Raw genomic sequence first — 17,435 nt, forward strand, 5'->3', positions numbered from 1 at the left:
GTTGTTATTTTTCTGACTGAAACTGGCATTTAACCATCTTTTTTTTTTCTCATAGAATATTATTTATGTTATTTTATGACCAAATACCTAATTTTCATGTTCAATAGACACCTCTTAAAACACACACATTTATTCCCAACCTGAATCGAATGGCATTTAACAGCTGAGTTTTCTTAACTCTACTCTACTTTTATCTTACGATAATTTCTTCCTAAAAATGTCCAGTATACAAACTTCAGTTAGATTATTGTCGTTGTTATTTTTCTGACTGAAACGGGCATTTAACCATCTTTTTTTTTTTTCTCATAAAGTATTATTTATGTTATTTTATGACCAAACACCTCATTTTCATGTTCAATAGACACCTCTTAAAACACACATTTATTCCCAACCTGAATCGAATGGCATTTAACAGCTGAGTTTTCTTAACTCTACTCTTTTATCTTACTGCATGTTTAAATAAGCTCAGACAATGTGCATAAATATTAAAGTGCAATAAACCAGGTCACATTGTGCGCTTGACAAAAAACTTGATATGAAAAATCCTCTATAGATGACAGTGAGATGATATTAAGTATATATCCAAATATATAAATGATATGAAAAAAAAAAAAAAAAAAAAAAAAAAAAAACACAACTGAGTGTCGTTATAAAAGTGCAAAACAGATCAAAGAATACACAAAATACTAATAATCCATGTGTAGTGTATCACGTGTCTGAACAAAATACTAATAGTCCATAAGCAGTGAAATGTGTGTTTGAGCAAAAATTCCAAAAACAAAAATAAGGTGAACTATAGTTATATGGAGAGCATATCCATTTAGTGATAAAATGCGTCCATTTGATGATCAACAAGGCAGTATCCTGCGTGCTCCAAAAGCAGGGGGTGGATTCCACCAGTGCTCCTATGCGTATAATATCCTCACACTAGGTGCAGTAATTACCTTACCTTACTGCTGTAAGGTAAACAGCATTTCCAAAGTGACGCTTGTTGTCCAATGTAGGTTCAGTAGGTGATGTAATCCTGGACTCTCATTCACCATGGGCACGTTGTAACATGCAGAGAAAGCAAGGGGAACACTCCAATAGTGAAGTACGTATTCACAATTTATTGGGTATAAAACGAAGGTAAGGTACTCACATTTAAAACAATAATAAAAGCACAACTTAAACGAACGCGTGTCACGTTCGCGCTTCCGGACGTCACTTCCGGTGTCCTTACTGGCCAATTGTGTTCCTACGCGTATCGTCAAATGACTTCATCAGGGAATAACAACTGGGGTAAGGGCGGACGTATAAATAGTGTCAGTAATTAGCAGCCATTTTTGTGAAGTCCATTGTGGCCCCATCTACGGCCATTTTCTCGTGGGCTAATATATATAGAGTAATGGTCAACGGACGTGACAGTGGCAGGAAATGTGCAAGCCTCACTTGCGATCATTTTGTGGGGGTATTTTTTATTGTAGATGATCATTAACTGTTATAGCCCGCTGGGAAATACCCAGGAAACATTATTCTTATTGGCGCAGCCCCAAAGGTAATAACAGAGCAACCCTTCTCATTAGCGCACCTGCGCAATAACGTTCGTTTCTAAAATGACATCTAGCATAAAACAACAAGAAAGAAAAGTATGGGCAATACTGGACGAATATATTAAAATTGAAAGTGATTAAATAAAATCAAAATAAAAGCTACACTAGTAAAACCATAGTCATAAAATTATTATGTGTAAGAGATATCGATAATTATATAAAATCTTAAGGTGTGTGGTATAGCATGGCCAATAATTGGGAATCAGCTATTGGCGATATAAATTATCAACAGGTCCATCTAAAAAGCAGTGATGTCTAGGAGGGAGACAGTGATCTAAAACACACTTACGACTATTTACTAGATCACTACCAGTGTATAGACTGAGTGGTATGGGAAAGAATTAAAAGTTATAGCTAAAATTGTGTGTATATGAGATCAACAATATATTGGACTAGGATGTAAGAATTCCATGATAACGGCCATCATAGATGGTCCTAACGGGAGTCATAATCGATCTCCAAGAGTAACACTAAAAACATAGACTAATTAAAAAAAGGGGAATAGAATATATATAAAAATAGAATAGGATAAGATAGAATATGTAAAAATATCAGAATCACTCTGATATGAGCGTTATAGTTTAGTATGAGCGGTAGTCATAATCGATCTCCAAGAGTGACACTAAAAACAGAGACTGAGTAAAAAAAGGGGAATAGAATATATATAAAAATAGAATAGGATAAGATAGAATATGTAAAAATATCAGAATCACTCTGATATGAGCGTTATAGTTTAGTATGAGCGGTAGTCATAATCGATCTCCAAGAGTGACACTAAAAACAGAGACTGAGTAAAAAAAGGGGAATAGAATATATATAAAAATAGAATAGGATAAGATAGAATATGTCAAAATATCAGAATCACTCTCAATTTAGGAGAGGACACCGGAAAGGAGATCCAAAATTCACATAATAGTAATTTTAAAACATCCTAACAAAAGAAGCTTATAAATAATGTAGTCAAAAATCACTAATAAAACAATTAAGGTCAAAATCAATATTGAGTCCCTGGGGCGCAAAAGTGTCTAAAGTGAAAATCCATCTAGACTCTGCCTGACTTAGTGTTCTGACCTTATGGCTCCCTCTCCAATGTCTTTTGTAGGGTTCGATACCCCAAAACATAAGCTGGGTAGGGTCCTTGTTATGGTGTATGCAAAAGTGCCTGGAAACGCTGTGCTTGTCGAAGCCATTAATGATGTTTTTAACATGCTCTTTTATTCGTACCCTTAAAGGTCTTTTGGTGCGGCCTACGTATTGCAAGCCACAACTGCATTGCAACACGTACACCGCTCCCTCGGTATTACAGCATACGAAATCTTTTATTTCGTACGTGTTCCCAGTGCTTGTAGACGTAAAATTAAATTTCTTTTCAGCTGGGCGTTTTGTTTTTAAGCATGCAGAGCACCTTTTACATGGGAAGAACCCTTTACCAGTGAAGAAAGTCAGGCCTGTGGGTGGGGGGTCGGGGACGTTCTTGACTATCTTGTCCCTTAAAGTCATTGCCTTTTTGTACACAAATTTAGGGTATTCAGGCAACAATTCCTGTAAGTGTACATCTAAGCGTAGGATGTGCCAGTGTTTTCTGATAATCTTTTCAAATTTCTTGTGTTGAGCGTTGTAGTTTAGTATGAGCGGTATCCCATCCGTCCCTCGTGCCGGGGTGGTTTTATCTCTAATTAGAGTGGTTCGATCCATATTTTCGACTTCTGTAATTTTCTTTCTAATGTCTTCATTGTCATATCCCTTATTTATGAACCTCTGGCCTATCTTTTCAGCCTGTAGGTGGTAGTCCTTAGTGTTTGTACAGTTTCTGCGTAATCTTATCAGTTGACCCTTAGGAATATTACACAGCCAGTTGGTGTGATGGCAGCTACCTCTTGGCAAGTAACTATTCCTATCGACATTTTTGAAATGGGTCTTTGTATATAATTTGTTATTATTTTGTGTCACTTCTAGATCTAGGAAAGATATTGATCCGGTACTCACTTCCCAGGATAGTTTAATGTTTCTGTTATTAATATTTAGTCCTTCCAAGAATCTAACTAGGCTGGTTGTTTCGCCTCTCCAGAGTATCAGAATATCGTCTATATACCTTTTATATATAGCCAGTTCTCTGGGTCTGTTAGTGTATACCGCTTCCCCTTCCCATTGGGCCATGAATAAGCATGCCACACTGGGAGCAAATTTGGCTCCCATCGCCACTCCAGTTCTTTGATGGAAGTACTCACGGTTATGCCAAAAATAACTGTTTTTAAGGCAAAAGTCCAGACATTTAACCAAATATTTACGCTGGGAGCACGACAACGTGCTGTACTTTCTTAGGCCCCATTTTACAGCCTCACAGGCTTGATAGTGTTGAATCACCGTGTACAATGAAGAGACATCAACTGATGCCATAATCCAGGGTCCTTCCTCTTCAGGTAGTTCTTCTAATATTTGCAATACCTGCTTCGTGTCTCTCAGATAGGCTTCGGTTTTTGTGACCACAGGTTGTAAGAATTTATCTATGTATTCCCCCATTCTAGAGGTGAGGGAGTCAATCCCATTCACTATGGGCCTAAACGGGGGATCAATTTTATCCTTGTGTATTTTTGGTAAGGCGTAAATAATCGGAGTCCTGCATGCCTCTGGAATCAGGTATTTGGCTTCTTTTTTACTCAGGATATCCTTTTTCAGCCCGAGGTGAACTACCTGCTCAAGTTCTTTCCTACATTTAAACATGGGGTTCTTGGTTAGTTTTGTATATGTAGTGTTATCTCCTAGTAGCTTCTTCATATTATCGCAGTACTGTACTTTTGAGAGGATGACAATTCCTCCGCCCTTGTCGGCGGGTCGGATAACGATATCTTTCCGCTTTGATAGTTTCTTAATCCCATTTTTCATAAACTTGGGATCCTCACGCTTCTTGATTTTTAGGTCCTTGAGATCTTGTAGCACTACCTTTTTGAATACTTCAACATGTTTATTATTGGAGACCGTTGGGTTGAACACCGATCTATTCCTTAATTCACTATGTGTCACATCCTGATCCGCTACCTGGATGCGTTTTTTGATGGGATTGCTCGCTAGATATTTTTTAATGTTTAATGTCCTAACATATTTTTGTACTCCTAGATACGTCTCAAATTTGTCCATATTCTTAGTGGGAGCGTATTTTAGCCCTTTATCGAGGATCTTCAACCTGAGTGGGCAGCCCTTATCTCAAGAGGAAATAGGTGTACTCGATAAAGGGCTAAAATACGCTCCCACTAAGAATATGGACAAATTTGAGACGTATCTAGGAGTACAAAAATATGTTAGGACATTAAACATTAAAAAATATCTAGCGAGCAATCCCATCAAAAAACGCATCCAGGTAGCGGATCAGGATGTGACACATAGTGAATTAAGGAATAGATCGGTGTTCAACCCAACGGTCTCCAATAATAAACATGTTGAAGTATTCAAAAAGGTAGTGCTACAAGATCTCAAGGACCTAAAAATCAAGAAGCGTGAGGATCCCAAGTTTATGAAAAATGGGATTAAGAAACTATCAAAGCGGAAAGATATCGTTATCCGACCCGCCGACAAGGGCGGAGGAATTGTCATCCTCTCAAAAGTACAGTACTGCGATAATATGAAGAAGCTACTAGGAGATAACACTACATATACAAAACTAACCAAGAACCCCATGTTTAAATGTAGGAAAGAACTTGAGCAGGTAGTTCACCTCGGGCTGAAAAAGGATATCCTGAGTAAAAAAGAAGCCAAATACCTGATTCCAGAGGCATGCAGGACTCCGATTATTTACGCCTTACCAAAAATACACAAGGATAAAATTGATCCCCCGTTTAGGCCCATAGTGAATGGGATTGACTCCCTCACCTCTAGAATGGGGGAATACATAGATAAATTCTTACAACCTGTGGTCACAAAAACCGAAGCCTATCTGAGAGACACGAAGCAGGTATTGCAAATATTAGAAGAACTACCTGAAGAGGAAGGACCCTGGATTATGGCATCAGTTGATGTCTCTTCATTGTACACGGTGATTCAACACTATCAAGCCTGTGAGGCTGTAAAATGGGGCCTAAGAAAGTACAGCACGTTGTCGTGCTCCCAGCGTAAATATTTGGTTAAATGTCTGGACTTTTGCCTTAAAAACAGTTATTTTTGGCATAACCGTGAGTACTTCCATCAAAGAACTGGAGTGGCGATGGGAGCCAAATTTGCTCCCAGTGTGGCATGCTTATTCATGGCCCAATGGGAAGGGGAAGCGGTATACACTAACAGACCCAGAGAACTGGCTATATATAAAAGGTATATAGACGATATTCTGATACTCTGGAGAGGCGAAACAACCAGCCTAGTTAGATTCTTGGAAGGACTAAATATTAATAACAGAAACATTAAACTATCCTGGGAAGTGAGTACCGGATCAATATCTTTCCTAGATCTAGAAGTGACACAAAATAATAACAAATTATATACAAAGACCCATTTCAAAAATGTCGATAGGAATAGTTACTTGCCAAGAGGTAGCTGCCATCACACCAACTGGCTGTGTAATATTCCTAAGGGTCAACTGATAAGATTACGCAGAAACTGTACAAACACTAAGGACTACCACCTACAGGCTGAAAAGATAGGCCAGAGGTTCATAAATAAGGGATATGACAATGAAGACATTAGAAAGAAAATTACAGAAGTCGAAAATATGGATCGAACCACTCTAATTAGAGATAAAACCACCCCGGCACGAGGGACGGATGGGATACCGCTCATACTAAACTACAACGCTCAACACAAGAAATTTGAAAAGATTATCAGAAAACACTGGCACATCCTACGCTTAGATGTACACTTACAGGAATTGTTGCCTGAATACCCTAAATTTGTGTACAAAAAGGCAATGACTTTAAGGGACAAGATAGTCAAGAACGTCCCCGACCCCCCACCCACAGGCCTGACTTTCTTCACTGGTAAAGGGTTCTTCCCATGTAAAAGGTGCTTTGCATGCTTAAAAACAAAACGCCCAGCTGAAAAGAAATTTAATTTTACGTCTACAAGCACTGGGAACACGTACGAAATAAAAGATTTCGTATGCTGTAATACCGAGGGAGCGGTGTACGTGTTGCAATGCAGTTGTGGCTTGCAATACGTAGGCCGCACCAAAAGACCTTTAAGGGTACGAATAAAAGAGCATGTTAAAAACATCATTAATGGCTTCGACAAGCACAGCGTTTCCAGGCACTTTTGCATACACCATAACAAGGACCCTACCCAGCTTATGTTTTGGGGTATCGAACCCTACAAAAGACATTGGAGAGGGAGCCATAAGGTCAGAACACTAAGTCAGGCAGAGTCTAGATGGATTTTCACTTTAGACACTTTTGCGCCCCAGGGACTCAATATTGATTTTGACCTTAATTGTTTTATTAGTGATTTTTGACTACATTATTTATAAGCTTCTTTTGTTAGGATGTTTTAAAATTACTATTATGTGAATTTTGGATCTCCTTTCCGGTGTCCTCTCCTAAATTGAGAGTGATTCTGATATTTTGACATATTCTATCTTATCCTATTCTATTTTTATATATATTCTATTCCCCTTTTTTTACTCAGTCTCTGTTTTTAGTGTCACTCTTGGAGATCGATTATGACTACCGCTCATACTAAACTATAACGCTCATATCAGAGTGATTCTGATATTTTTACATATTCTATCTTATCCTATTCTATTTTTATATATATTCTATTCCCCTTTTTTTACTCAGTCTCTGTTTTTAGTGTCACTCTTGGAGATCGATTATGACTACCGCTCATACTAAACTATAACGCTCATATCAGAGTGATTCTGATATTTTTACATATTCTATCTTATCCTATTCTATTTTTATATATATTCTATTCCCCTTTTTTTAATTAGTCTATGTTTTTAGTGTTACTCTTGGAGATCGATTATGACTCCCGTTAGGACCATCTATGATGGCCGTTATCATGGAATTCTTACATCCTAGTCCAATATATTGTTGATCTCATATACACACAATTTTAGCTATAACTTTTAATTCTTTCCCATACCACTCAGTCTATACACTGGTAGTGATCTAGTAAATAGTCGTAAGTGTGTTTTAGATCACTGTCTCCCTCCTAGACATCACTGCTTTTTAGATGGACCTGTTGATAATTTATATCGCCAATAGCTGATTCCCAATTATTGGCCATGCTATACCACACACCTTAAGATTTTATATAATTATCGATATCTCTTACACATAATAATTTTATGACTATGGTTTTACTAGTGTAGCTTTTATTTTGATTTTATTTAATCACTTTCAATTTTAATATATTCGTCCAGTATTGCCCATACTTTTCTTTCTTGTTGTTTTATGCTAGATGTCATTTTAGAAACGAACGTTATTGCGCAGGTGCGCTAATGAGAAGGGTTGCTCTGTTATTACCTTTGGGGCTGCGCCAATAAGAATAATGTTTCCTGGGTATTTCCCAGCGGGCTATAACAGTTAATGATCATCTACAATAAAAAATACCCCCACAAAATGATCGCAAGTGAGGCTTGCACATTTCCTGCCACTGTCACGTCCGTTGACCATTACTCTATATATATTAGCCCACGAGAAAATGGCCGTAGATGGGGCCACAATGGACTTCACAAAAATGGCTGCTAATTACTGACACTATTTATACGTCCGCCCTTACCCCAGTTGTTATTCCCTGATGAAGTCATTTGACGATACGCGTAGGAACACAATTGGCCAGTAAGGACACCGGAAGTGACGTCCGGAAGCGCGAACGTGACACGCGTTCGTTTAAGTTGTGCTTTTATTATTGTTTTAAATGTGAGTACCTTACCTTCGTTTTATACCCAATAAATTGTGAATACGTACTTCACTATTGGAGTGTTCCCCTTGCTTTCTCTGCATGTTACAACGTGCCCATGGTGAATGAGAGTCCAGGATTACATCACCTACTGAACCTACATTGGACAACAAGCGTCACTTTGGAAATGCTGTTTACCTTACAGCAGTAAGGTAAGGTAATTACTGCACCTAGTGTGAGGATATTATACGCATAGGAGCACTGGTGGAATCCACCCCCTGCTTTTGGAGCACGCAGGATACTGCCTTGTTGATCATCAAATGGACGCATTTTATCACTAAATGGATATGCTCTCCATATAACTATAGTTCACCTTATTTTTGTTTTTGGAATTTTTGCTCAAACACACATTTCACTGCTTATGGACTATTAGTATTTTGTTCAGACACGTGATACACTACACATGGATTATTAGTATTTTGTGTATTCTTTGATCTGTTTTGCACTTTTATAACGACACTCAGTTGTGTTTTTTTTTTTTTTTTTTTTTTTTTTTTTTTTTTTTTTTTTTTTTTTTTTTTTTTTTCATATCATTTATATATTTGGATATATACTTAATATCATCTCACTGTCATCTATAGAGGATTTTTCATATCAAGTTTTTTGTCAAGCGCACAATGTGACCTGGTTTATTGCACTTTAATATTTATGCACATTGTCTGAGCTTATTTAAACATGCAGTTTCACATTTTAGTTTATTTCTGTTTTGGTTGTCACTTGAGTACATGTTAATTTAATTAGATCTAAGTAGTCGGAGCGCAACACCATTTCTTAATCACTATCACTTAATCTGGGGAGGGTGTATACCCCTGCCGGTGTTTTGCTGCAACCCCACTAGTTTTAGGACACATTGGTAGGCGCGAGAATACTTTTACTCTCATCTCTTTTATCTTACGATAATTTATTCCTAAAAATGTCCAGTATACAAACTTCAGTTAGATTATTGACGTTGTTATTTTTCTGACTGAAACGGGCATTTAACCATCTTTTTTTTTTTTTTTATCATAGAGTATTATTTATGTTATTTTATGACCAAACACCTAATTTTCATGTTCAATAGACACCTCTTAAAACACACACATTTATTCCCAACCTGAATCAAATGGCATTTAATACAGTGATAACCTGTGCAGTAACTTTAGAGAATGTTCTATTTCATTGTAGCGACAGTTAAAACATCTCTCTCTCAGGAGTAAAACACTACAATATAAGATCCTTGTAGATGGCCGTCCTCCATTCCGATCAACAGAGGATCCACGAACAGATTCCTCGTTGAATTTGAGGCGACTGGAAGTCATCTGTGTAGGTTTTTCTCCAACAGTTAGGTCTATGGGCAGGCACAGTAATCGGATGAACATCTGATCCATCACTTATGTTTAGAAGAAACAGAAAAGGGGCACAAACCTATTTTTTTTTTTAAACCTAAATGGACTTGAAGGTAATCGGATGCAAGTGGATGCATATCCATTTACATCCGACTACCTTTAGCCCTTGTACACACGGTCGGAGATTCAGACGGAATGTGTCCTATCGGACCGTTTTGTCGGATAATCTGACTGTGTGTGGTATGCATCGGACTGTTTCCATCGGAGTATCCGATGGACCAAGTTTTCCAACTTGTCCGTAAAATTTTCAGAGAAAATGCTCCGATTGGACATACTCCGATCATGTGTAGCCTACTCCGATGGACAAAGTGCCACGCATGCTCAGATCAAATTCCTAGACCAAAGCTATTGGCTACTAGCGTGAACGTAGTCCCGTCGTAACGAAATAACGTCATCACGTTATGTACAATCGGATTTTCTGACAACTTTGTCCGACCGTGTGTATGCAACAGTTTCGGACAAAATCCAACGGATTTGGTTGTCAATATGTCTGACCGTGTGTACAAGGGCTTAGACCAACATTGAGCTTCCAAACAGGTCTGCCTGAAAGGTGATAGGCTGATAGGTGGATCTGTTTAGATCACTCTTGGGAAAGGACCCTTGCAGAACAAGATATATCGAGTATGTTAAGCACTTTTGTGAGTTGAGGTTATAGAGAGCAACAAATGAGATGCCTTTGGTCAATACATTTGAAGTGGTTATATACCCCTTTTTTTTTTACAATAAGGCTTCCATAGCTCCCAACTACACCCGATTTCGAGGGACTGTCCCTGATTTGGAGCAATGTCCCTCTGTTCCTCTTTCCCCCTCATTTGGTCTGATCCATATGGTTGTATATAAAATGGACTTTTTATCTTTCAAAAAGTCTTTCCCAGTGCTAAAACTGTCATCCAATTTCTCAGTTTCTGCATTTGTAAATTTTAAAATCCAATATAAAGGAATAGTAGTGTTAAAAAAAAAGCCCTTGTGGATTTAAATAAACTTTTTTTGGTGACTTCTCCTTTAAGGGGTTTTGACAGGAGGGCATGTCCTATGCCTACATACGTTTGCTAGTAGGTGTCCCTCATTCCCATCTCAAAATGTTGGGAGGTGTGCTTACCTATAGGTAAAATTAATATCTCCTAAACCTACACGGTTTAGGAGATATTCACCTTGCATGCAGCCACTGACATCAGCGGCGCATGCGCAGTGAAGGTCCGTCGTATCGTGCCGGAAATTGCGCGGGAGTGACGCCATCGCGGCTCCGGGCCACTCACTGCATCGGGGGCCGCGAACCCGGAAGAATCACAGAAAATGGCAGCTCCCTTGGCGGTGACCGGGATGCGATGCCAACGCTTCGTTCTAAGGTAAGCATTTCCTAATGAGCTAGTATGCGGTGCATACTAGCTCATTATGCCTTTACCTTACAGTTTTTTTTTTTTTCATTTGCGGATATAAAACCGCTTAAACCTTCATTCTATGTATGGATCTGGATCAAAGCATTACAGCAAAAATACCTTATATAAACACAGTAAGCCCTTGTACACACGGTCGGAGATTCCAACAACCAAATCCGTCGGATTTTGTGCATCGGATTTTGTCCGAAACTGTTGTATACACACAGTCGGACAAAGTTGTTGGAAAATCCGACGTGATGACGTTATTTCGTTACGACAGGACTATGTTCACGCTAGTAGCCAATAGCTTTGGTGTAGGAATTTGATCTGAGCATGCGTGGCACTTTGTCCGATTGGAATTCTCTACACATGATCGGAGCATTTTGTCGGAAAATTTTACCGACATGTTGGAAAACTTGGTCCATCGGATATTCCGACGGAAACAGTCCAATGCAGACCACACACAGTCGGAATATCCGACAAAACGGTCCGATCGGACACATTCCGTCGGAATCTCCGACCGTGTATACAAGGGCTTAGAGCCAGTTGAAAAGGTGCATCTGCCAGGGTTCCTATATTCTCTTTTCACTCCAGGGACACTTGGGTAATGCGTCTAAACTTCCCTTCTTTGCTTATTATAAACCTTTTAACTATAGAGAAACTGTTCTAAAATTCAAACAGTATAGATATAAAATTTAAAATGATTAACTAAACCATTTTTATAGTGTAGAGTTGTGTGCAGAGGGTTACTAGATAATTGGCTGAACTAATAAAGGGTAAAATGGTATCAAAGCAGGGCGCAGACATTAAAGGGAGCCTGATATAAGGGAACGATTAGATTGGCAGCAGTCTTTGTTTATTAGAGGTGGTAAAAAAAACATGCATGTACATGCTGCCAAAAACCTTGAATGCCAGCTTATCTAAGCGTAGACAGTACTGAAAAGGGAGCCATTGTGGGGTCTAATTCTGACCATATATGTATCAGTTTTCAGGTAATTCCAAACACTTTTTAACAACTGTAGATTGATAATACTATTAAAAGTTATTGAACGAGGGCAACTTATCAACACCAGCATTTTAAAAACGTATAGTCCAAACATTATTTAGTTTTAAAGTAGAGTAGAGTAGAATTAAAACTCATTTCAGCTCATTAGTTATTGTCTGTGTACCATTGGGGAAGTTTTCCTTTACTTCCTTTCCCAGAAATATAACAGGAAGTTAGTAAAAGTCTCCCAAAAGTATGGGGGAATGACCCTCTTAGCCCTTGTACACACGGTCGGAGATTCCGATGGAATGTGTCCGATCGGACCGTTTTGTCGGATATTCCGACTGTGTGTGGTCTCCATCGGACTGTTTCCGTCGGAGTATCCGACGGACCAACTTTTCCAACTTGTTGGTAAAATTTTCCGACAAAATGCTCCGATTGGACATACTCCGATCATGTGTAGAGAATTCCGATCGGACAAAGTGCCACGCATGCTCAGATCAAATTCCTACACCAAAGCTATTGGCTACTAGCGTAAACGTAGTCCCGTCGTAACGAAATAACGTCATCACGTCGGATTTTCCGACAACTTTGTCCGACCGTGTGTATGCAACAGTTTCGGACAAAATCCGACGGATTTGATTGTCAGAATCTCCGACCGTGTGTACAAGGGCTTAGATAGTTGTCAATGGAACAGATGTGTTTTGTTAACAACTCTAAAATATGTGATTTTGCTTAATTTTATGTCCAGTTGACAATGGTCACCAATAGAGAGGGGCTAGTTGCCCCCCGATGGGGACATATACAGCACCAAAGACTTGACAAAGGGTCTAACCCTTCCGTACTCCATCCAAAATGAAAAAAAAAAAGGTCAAGAGATACACTAAGTTTTGTGAAGCGATATGAAAGAAAGTGTTTAGATTTTTAAATAAGGTTTGGTTCTTTTAAAAAAAAATGGTGATACATTGAATCAAAATTGAAGAATTGGATTTCCACATGTTATGGTCACCCTTTTGCATTGCTTGTGGACCCACATGAGAAATAAAAGATTTATTCACTATAGGTATTTATAAAGCACCAGCAATTTATGCAATGCTTTACATAATGTACATACACAACAACATCAGTCCATGTCCTCAAGGAGCTTACAGTCTTAAAGTTGTTGTAAACCCTTACAGACCACTTTGACCTACAGGTAAGCCTAGATTAAGGCTGCATTCACACCTGAGTGTAGCTTTTTCAAGCGTTTTTTGCGGCGTTTTTTACGGCGATTTGCGGCGTTTTTTAACGCGATTCGCAACGTTTTTTACCGCGATTCACGGCGTTTTTTGCCGTGTTTTGTCGCGAATTTGTGCAGGGCAAAAGGTCACCAATGTTAAGCATTGAGCAGATACAGCGTCAAAACGCCCATAGAAACACTCGTTGTCACGCTAAACGCTCGAATCGAGCGTTTCCATTAGTTTCTATGGGAATGAAAACGCCCAAATCAGCCCGATTCGCGCGACAAAAAAGGGTCCGGAACTTGTTTGAGCTTCAGGTGTAGGGCTTCAGGTGACTTGGAGTGGAGATGTGAACCATCTCCATTAAGAATAATGTATTTTTTCCCCTCCAGCGTTTTGTAGCTTCAGGCGTAGGGCTACAAAACGCTCAGGTGTGAATGGGGTCTAAGGCTTACCTGTAGGTCCAAGAAATATCTCCTAAACCTGCACGGTTTAGGAGATATTGGCAAATGACAGGCACCGCTGTCTACGGCGCACTTAGCATGCCGCTGCTAATGGCAATCACGGCGTTAGTGGCGGCTACCACGAGCATGCGCGGGGGTGACGTCATTGCGGCTCCAGCCAGTCACAGCTCCGGAGCCGCGATAACCGTAAGTCACTCTGAGTATCATGGCGGCGACGGGGGTCGCTTCGGGGGCTTCCATCTCAGGTAAGTTATTCATAATGAGCTAGTAATGCTATGCATACTAGCTCATTATGCCTTTGCCTTGCAGGGTTTTTTTTATTTTTATTAAGGCTTTACTTCCTCTTTAAGACTCATATCAAAATAAACACACATGCTAGGGACTTTTTAGACAGAAGACAGTTAAGACGGCATGTTTAAAGTGTGGGAGGAAAAATGAGTACTTGGAGGGGGGGATCAGGGGAACATAGGGGTTCATTTACTAAAGGCAAATAAAGTACTGTACAGTAGAACCTTGGTTTGAGAGTAACTTGATTTGAGAGCCACGTTTTTAAAAAAAAAAATTTTCCTTGATATACAAGCGATGTCTTGATATACAAGTAGCGTCATGTCACAACGGAGTATAAAAAGAGTAGAAGAGAGGCGCCTGTAAGTTTAGCAATATAGTTACATTTAATGAAGTTACAACATTTAGCAACATATTGCTACACTTAGAGGCTCCTCTCTTCTCTTTTTACACTCTGTATCTCCTGCTGGATTTTGCTTCTAATCCCCTTGTGGAGGCTTCCATTTGTGGATGGACATTTTATGGTTACACAACCTGGTCACATTGCTATAATCGTTTTATATGGACTATAAACTGAAGGACCTATGAATAAATGGTTGCGGAACGAATCATTTGAGTTTCCATTATTTCTTATGGGGAAATTTGCTTTGATATACAAGTACTTTGGATTACAAACTTGCTTCCGGGAACGAATTATGCTCGCAATCCAAGGTTTTACTGTAGACTGTGCACTCTGCAAGTGCAGCTGCTACAAAGCTTAGTAAATGAGGTAAAGCTCACTTTGCAAAGAACAACCAATCACGTGCAAGGGGAAAAAAAAAAAAAACAGCATTTTTGCTTGCACATGAATTACTAAACTTTACAGCAACTGCACTTTGCAAAGTAAGGAGTCTATTTGAATTTAGTAAATCATCCATAATGTCCTGGCTGGGATTCCAACCAGCGCTGAAAGGCAAAAGTGCGAACCACTAAGGCGCATTTCAATGCAGCCAGTTGATTCAACCGTGACGTGAGGATTAATGCCAGACTTTTTTCTTCTTTACATGTGATTAGACTGATTGTGTCATTTCTGTCTTGCTCCATACATCCAAAACAGTTAACAACAATTTCAACAGAAACGTATTTAACCACTTCAGCTCCGGGAGGTTTACCCCTACTCCATGACCAGGCCATTTTTTGCAATATGGCACTGCCTCAATTTAACTGAAAATTCCATGGGCGTGCGACGTTGTACCCAAAAAAACCCCCCCAAAAACGTAGGTCCTTTTTTTCCCCCCACAAATAGAGCTTTCGTTTGGTGGTATTTGATTACCTCTGCGGTTTTAATTTTTTGTGCTATATTAAAAAAAAAAAAAAAAATATTACTTACTTTCTGCTATAAAACATTCCCAATAAAAAAAAATAATAATAAAAATTGTAAAAAAAAAAATCGAATTTCTTCATCAATTTAGGCTAATATGTATTGTGCTATATATTTTTGGTAAAAAAAAAAAAAAAATTCAAATATGTGTATATTGATCGGTTTGCACAAAAGTAACATTTACAAAAGTAAATTAGTTTTATTTTATTTTTTTAACTAGTAATGGCGAATATCAGCGACTTATAGCGCGACTGCGATATTGCAGCGGACAAATCAGACACCTGACACTTTTTGGGGACTATGCGTGGTTACTGTACAAATGACACTGGCTGGGAAGGGGGTAATCAAAGGGTTAAATGTGTTCCGTTGGAGTGGTTGCTTGCTGTGTGGGAGACGCTTTGACTGGGGGGAATGTAAAGATCCGTGTTCCTGCTAAGCAGAAACACAAGATCAGCACATTCCCCTCTGACAGAACGGCTGCCTTGTTTACATATGCAGACCGCCGTTCTGCCTTTCTCACAAAGGATCGGCAGGTCCCGGTGTTCTGGCAGATAGTGTCCTGCCATCATATAGTGTCCGCCCCAGAAGAAGCTTCGGAAAACCTCCAAAGATGAACGGCGCCTGCGCCGTGAGTGGAGGTGGTGGCCCCACCATCTAAGCGGACGTAGGGTTCGGAAAATTAGAGGGCCCCCCGCGGGCGAGCTTTGCTCGCCCTCGCTGCGCTCGGCTCTTTTATATTGCTACTCTATGTCCACTTGGATGGTGGGGATAGAACCTGGACTCATGGCGCAGGCGCCGTTCATCCTCGGCTATTTTCGGAATCTGTGTGTGCTGTGTACTGCGCATGCGCAGTACACAGCGGACACTATCCGATGGGGGACCATATGCGATAGGACACCGGCGGACACCGCGTACGCCTGACCTGCTGATTGGCTCCCGCTGTGATTGGACGCAAGTGGGCCGCCATCGGCTGCGTGCACGCGCGCCCCCCAGACCCGGTACTGTCAGATCACCTACCAGGTACGTGATCTGGCGGCTGCCCTGTCAGAGTAAATCTATGGTGGGCAGTCGCTAAGCGATTAACAAAGCAGTCAATAATGTACATATCCCGCAGCGACCGGGTCATTTATCTTTCGTTAGCCTAGCTTCAGATCAGTGAAAGAGAACTAGTGATTATTACTTAGGGTTACTACACTTTGCACTGCGACACATTATAGGACAGGCAGGTTTTACTGTAAATTGCGCAAAGTTTATGAGAACTGCTACCATCATTTCCTCTTTCGTTGTGTACTTTCCAAGCATCCTTCCACCTAGAGAAGTGCGTTGCACGTCTCCCATATGTCAATGCAGCCACCTTCAAGAGAAGATAGTAAATGTGCTCACTATTATACGTTTTTATTATTATGTTTGACGTGAATAAAAAAACACTGTGCATGAAATGAAAAATCAACAGCACTCATTTAAAGGATAAATCCAGTTAAAACAAAAAATAAAAAATAAATGCACTTTTTTGCAGGTTAAAAAAAAAAGTGCATTTATTGTTTTGTTTTTTTCCCCAGAGAAGTCTGCAGGGCATTGCACCCACGATCAGCAGATCAGATCAGTCGGGCTCCTGCAGACGCTCAGTACAGCTGTCTGTCCGTTCCTCCCATATGGGCAGGAAATTACTGAAGTCCAAGAAGTTCAATGAACTACGAGAGTATTCATCAGCACCCTCGCAGTTTAGTGGGAACTGCAAGCTATTTCCCGTGGTGGAAGACAGCACTATATTTACATTGTGACAGCGGGTCCAGGGAGAGCATCCTGTGCCCACTGTCATAGCGCGGGATCAGGTTTGGGCAGGTGCTTTAGTAACATGTTACATTATACATGTTACACCTTGAATA

General features: G+C 39.7%; 1 protein-coding gene across 2 annotated transcripts in view; it reads left to right on the forward strand.

The window, feature by feature from the left end:
- The window catches only part of LOC143956591 (prostaglandin E2 receptor EP2 subtype-like), a 65,546-nt gene that overhangs the window by 1,369 nt on the left and 46,742 nt on the right, over nt 1-17,435 (forward strand). The gene's annotated exons all lie outside the window — the stretch shown is intronic.

This window comes from Lithobates pipiens, unplaced genomic scaffold (assembly GCF_037356315.1).
Source record: "Lithobates pipiens isolate NorthernLeopardFrog02 unplaced genomic scaffold, aLitPip1_a1.2 Scaffold_37, whole genome shotgun sequence".
Taxonomy (NCBI): domain Eukaryota; kingdom Metazoa; phylum Chordata; class Amphibia; order Anura; family Ranidae; genus Lithobates; species Lithobates pipiens.